Here is a 5,880-nt window from a genome sequence, read left to right on the forward strand (position 1 = left end):
CACAACTCTCCAGAAAATATTGAAGAGTTACCACCACCACCGAGAAAGACACCCATAATCCCTAGATCAGAACTCCTATAATAGCACGTTGAAATAAAGGGTACTGAATGGTGTATCTGTCCATAGGCGATCTCAGCCATCCATTCAGAAAATTCATCAAATCTGATCCATTCATCTGAATATAAGATTTTATGCATACTATTTGTGTATCCATACGTGTACAAGTTTAAAAATAGTTATAAACTAACCTGCTGTATACAAAGCCACATGGATTTTTCTTTCTCCTCAGTTGGCTAGCGCTATGCAGAGATCGTCTTTCACCTCTTCGATCTCCTCACTTTTGGATCTCCTCCCTCTTTTCTCTCTTCGATCCTCTTTTCTCCTGACTTTTCTCTCGGATCTCCTTCCCCACGAAGTTCTCCTTTTCTACAGCCTCTTTTCTTCTTCCCCACGAAGTCTTCCCCAGTCTTCCTCTTTTTCATCTCCTTTTCACTCTCCTTCTCTCTCTGTCAAATCAAGATATAGTGTAGGGTTTCTCTTCATTGCCGGTGCCAGATCTCCCTCTCAAAACCTAATGGGGGAACTGTTGTCCCTCTCCGGTCGCGGCCTTTCCTCTCCGCATACATACTGGACCTATGGTGAGTATCGTACATACCTACTGTGCATCTTTTGTATCTTTGATTGAAGAAAAAAAACCCATGTCCGAATCATAATATTAACTAATTGGAAGGAAAATTAATGAAGACAATACCAAATTACTGCCAATACCAAATTACTGCCTTTTTATTCTTTAAATATATATTTATTTTTCTTGTAGAAGCTTCACCAAATACTTGGATCAGAGGAAGGCAACTCCCTCAAGTTCAAGAGCCTCACAGGTACAACTTCATTCATTTTAACTTTGTTTTGTCCATTGTTCTTTTTACAGCTTTTTATATCGTTAAAAACTATTACTATCCTTCAATTATCCTTCAATTGAAATTAATCAAGATAAAAGAGGTGTACTAGGGTTCCTTTAGCTTTCCAGATCATTTTTGTTGTCAATTCTTAAAATTTAATCATTTTGACTGGAATAACAGTGAAAGAGGTTCCTTAATAAATATGAGAACATGATGTATGTCATATCTAAAATTGATGTTGTACAGTCTGTGTTTAACTGTACAACTCTTGAACTTGCTATTTCCTTTTTTGCTCCATATGACAGGAAGTATATATTGATATAAATTGTTATTAGGTATAAAATAATTGAGCCTGGATGTATTAAATTACAACCTCTGGAAATATGTAGACGTTCTTTAGTAGGCAATATATCTCTTCATTGACACCAAAAATATCAGATTAAAACTTGATTGCAATAAAAATAGGCTCAAGATCTCCGAGAAAGAAAAAAAAGAGCATTTTGTTAACTTCCTTTTTACTTTCTTTTTTCTATTTTTAATGCAGTTGTCAGAAGCATTTCGAAAATTGTACAGGTCATCTAAACAAGTGCCAAGCAACGATACTGTCGAGCCATCAAAATCCTGTGGAGGTGCTCATGAAAACTGCATCACGTATGCTCCTCTCTCTCTCTCTCTCTCTCTCTATGATATGTTCTATTATCCTGCATCACGAGTGATTGTGAGCAAAACGGGATGGTCAATAGTACCCAAAACTATGATGGCATGTCTGTGCCATACAATAATGATTGTGAATATATAAAGTGAAGCAAGTATTAGTCTATTCAGTCTGACACTGTTCAGAACTCTTAACAACAAGTTTTGATAGTAGTTAGCTTATTATGATAAAAAGTAGCGAGAGATAGGAAACCAGTGCCATGACCATTTATTCATTCCACATATCTTGCAATTTTATATCGGTTTCAAAGAACGATTGCTTCTCATACTTAAATCCCAGTGTCACGACCATAGTTGCTTTGAACAAACCATTTCTTAATTGTACGTTACTCCTGTCTTATTGTACTTTGATGTTGTAAATAACAACTTAAAACCAGAAACGGAGGCGATTTCTTTCCTCGCGATGGCCGCTGGAACTTCAACAAGAAGGTATTCATTTCTGTGTGTTAATAATTCATTGCTTTAAATACTGTCAATTTTCTGTGCTCATGTCGAAAAATCATTTTTTTTTTCAATATACTTTCTATATACAGACACTGATCCGGCCATGTGTGTCGGTCGCTGGGTTGTGGTGAACTTTTCGGCCCAGTGTTAAGTGAGGAATTTAGCGAGCGATCTCATATGATGTGGTCAAATGAAAGGAGTGGTTAGTTTTGTTATTTTATTCATGAATCATGATAGTATTTTTTTGTTCTCTATTTTTTTTATTAGTTGTTCTTTCTTTGTGTGCAGAAAATTGATTAGCCTTTTGATGTCTTTAAATAGGGACAGAACATGTGAGGCACTGGTCTGAATGTTAGAGTGGAAGAAATGTTTGAGCAAGAAAAAACTAAGCTCCCTGTTATGTCTTCTCCCTTAGAGGAAGAACTTTGATATCTATGGTTAGTTCCTTGTTTCAATTATGAACTTGTTTCCTACAAGGATTGGTTTGTTAAGGCCCATGGAAGCGCAAGTGCCTTGCTGATTTTGGCATTGTCACAAAGTTCTTTGCTCCAATTAATGCTAAGGTAAGCAAATTCTGATAGCCACGTTTTCAATTCCGGGATACGTTTGCTTTTAACCAATATTAGTATCTGTCAAACTTGCTCACTGTGAGTTTTCTTATGGTGAAAACAGCTTGATGGCATGAATTCTGTACTCCAGGTTGAGGATACCCAAATAAATAAACTAATACATAATTATGATATCTTAATTTGTTTTGAATGTTGTAGGTTGTCAGTTCCAGACAGTAGCCACTAATTTCCAAGTATAGGGCCTCTGTACACACCCAATCACCAAAGCTTGAGATGATCAATTCTCTCTTCAAGCCTAAAGATAAATGCATGCCATCAAGTTGAAATCAAGATTGTGCTGATCACCAAGCTTAGTTAACTTTAGAGCAAGTTGGGTTGAATTAACTTTAGAGCATGATATAATCCTAAATTGATCTTGATGTCAACTGTTGGGAATAATATGCAAATCTGCTGCCTCCATTTCCAGCAATTTCTTGTATTTTCTAATTCATTTCAATATCTTTTGTACAGCAAAATTGATCATATTTCTTTTAAAATTGCGTTATCATCTTAACATATTTTTAGGATCAAACACAAATATTCTCATTTGCTCTCATTATTAACTAATACATAATTATGCAATTAATCTTTAAATTCATCACATTTAAAGAAAGTGATTAAAACAAATTTTTAATTCTCACGGCAACGCGTGGCCGGCATTTACTAGTTTCTAACTATGCCAGAGTCAGGACTGGTGCCAGTTAATCGAACTGATATTGATATTGATGTAGATGCTATTGATGCCGTACCAGAAAGGGAAATGGAAACGGAGGATGAATACCAAGGGGTTTGGGAAGCTGATGACTTATCAGATGGTGATGCAAATGTACCAGGGTTGTCCAGGGCAGAAAAATTCCCGATTAGAGGTCGGGGGAATAAGCATCCGGTTGCCACATTCAACAACACCACAGCTTTCGAAGAGGCAGACATTAGTTTCTTTGGTCCTCGTGTTGAATACAATAAAGAACTTGCCGCAGGGCAAATTTATACCAACATAGACGAACTTATAAAGAAAATAAATGAGACTCATGTTCACGGCAACTGGGAATGTATAATACACAAAAGGGACCGAACAAGGTTAGTTGTGCCATGTAAAACTCACCCGGGCTGCGAGTTCTGCCTTTTTGCAACCCCTGCAGGTTCAGGGAAAGCATGGATGATTAAGAAGTGTGAACCACCTCATACATGCAAGTCTGCGTCTACAAGGACAGACCATGCGCAGATGACGGCATCATTAATTGCCGATGCAATTGAGGAGGACATTAAGTTGGATCCATCGATGAGCATCAAGGCGGTGGCTATGACCGTCAGACACAAATACAAATATGTAATCTCAAAATACAACAGGCTGTGGAGAGGTCGTGAACTTGCAATTTGCAGAATATTCGGTAGTTGGAAGGATTCATATGGCTATCTGGCACCATTGCTCCAGGCCATGGCAAGTACAAATGTCGGCACCGTATATGAGAGATGGCATGACCCTTTTTTTTGATAAAGACGGAGTACTAATAGAGGGAGCTCAACAATTCAAGGGCATAGTATGGGCTTTTGGTGCTTGTATCCAAGCTGTGCCATACATTAGACCCGTTATCAGCATTGATGCATGCTTCATGTCTGGCCGTTATGAGGGGAGGCTACTGATAGTATGTGCATATGATGCTGAGAACCAGCTGTTGCCTTTGGCGTTTGCAATTGTTCAGAAAGAGGATGGTGAGAAATGGGGATTCTTTATGCAGTTTTTAAGAAGACGGGTGATTGGGGAAGGGAAGTTTTTCTGTGTGATATCATACCAGCACAAAGGAATAAAATATGTTTTTGATCGTGAAGATTACGGTTGTTCAACACGTACTGGCCAGTGTGTGCACAGGTTGTGTATGCAACACATTACGAAGAACCTTTCCAAGGTAACCGGGGGCGACGAGTGGGTTGAACGAACATTTAGATGGAATTGCAGAAAGAAAAAGCCGAGAAGGGTGGTAGAGATGACTAGCAGTTTTGCAAAGGTACATGTATTTCAATTGTTTACATATATTATTGTATTTTAAGAAAATGATTTTTTTAGTACAATTGTTTACTTACATTATTTTATTTCCTTATTTTTTGTGTAGTACAAACCAAAGGAAAATCTCTACCTAATGAAGGTGGGCAAAAATAATCCTCGAGATGTCAACGAAGATCCAGCATACGAGAAAATATATCAATCCTGTGATGGAGGTTGGCGTTGGGGAATTATGACCACCAACGGGTCCGAGTCGCTGAATGCAGTATTCAAGCAGAGCCAGATGTTGCCTGTGGCTGCAGTTGTAGAGGACACATTATACAAGTTAAATGCATGGTTTCAGGAACGGCGTGCTAAGGCCGCAGAATTAATAAGGATAAACTAGTCATTTTCAACAAGGGTGGAGGAGAAACTAAGACGACACAGGGACAAATTTGCAACTATGACCGTGATCCCGATGGGTAATGATGGAACATAATTCGAAGTGCAAAATCTAAATGAGTACGTTCCTACCAGCCGTAAACCAGATGACACTATGGCGTTTGTCAAGAGGGCTTGCAAGTACGTGGTTAAATTCGGAGATGCCAGGGCGGTAACCTGTACATGCCAAGGACCCCAACTAAGTCACATACCCTGCAGTCACGTGATGGCGGTATGCCGAGTGAGGAACTACTGCGAGGATCACTATGTTGCTGACATGTATCGTACCGATTATCTTGCTTCCACTTGGGGTGGATCTTTCCATTCTTATCCCGATCAGCATGAGTGGCCTGCATATGTCGGTGATAGAATACTCTCTTCAGAAGGATGGATAAGAAATGGGAGGAGGAGACACAAGCGTATTGTAATGACCATGGACGAGATGGGTGGTAGGCGACCGTCGGGAAATCGGGGTCGCTGTTCTGTTTCTGACAGGCGCACGACATGTATGTAGCATTGTACAAAATTCATTTATGATTTTATTATATTACTAACTGAATTATGTTCTTATTTTCAGATGCCATAAACGCGCACAACGAAAGAGAAAATGCTAGAGTTGTTGCTGAAGCAACTGGTAGAACACAACCCCCCCTCCTCCGAGCCAATCATCTAGTTGCCAAGCCTCTACAAGTAATGCCGCACCTGCAGCTCGTACCAGTACAACTAGTCGTTTGTTAGGTTTATTGAGACGTCGTGGCAGGGGCAGATAAACTTGCTATTTTGCTTGTGTGAACTT

General features: G+C 39.1%; 1 long non-coding RNA gene across 1 annotated transcript; it reads left to right on the forward strand.

Moving 5' to 3' along the window:
• Positions 1 to 819: 819 nt before the first annotated feature.
• On the forward strand, positions 820 to 2,478 carry LOC144564829 (uncharacterized). Its single transcript, XR_013514752.1, has 4 exons — positions 820 to 878; positions 1,444 to 2,042; positions 2,147 to 2,259; positions 2,346 to 2,478. It is a non-coding gene; the product is annotated as an uncharacterized LOC144564829 (long non-coding RNA).
• The last annotated feature ends 3,402 nt before the right edge of the window (positions 2,479 to 5,880 follow it).

The sequence above is a fragment of the Carex rostrata genome, chromosome 1, assembly GCF_964058835.1.
Source record: "Carex rostrata chromosome 1, lpCarRost1.2, whole genome shotgun sequence".
NCBI lineage: Eukaryota > Viridiplantae > Streptophyta > Magnoliopsida > Poales > Cyperaceae > Carex > Carex rostrata.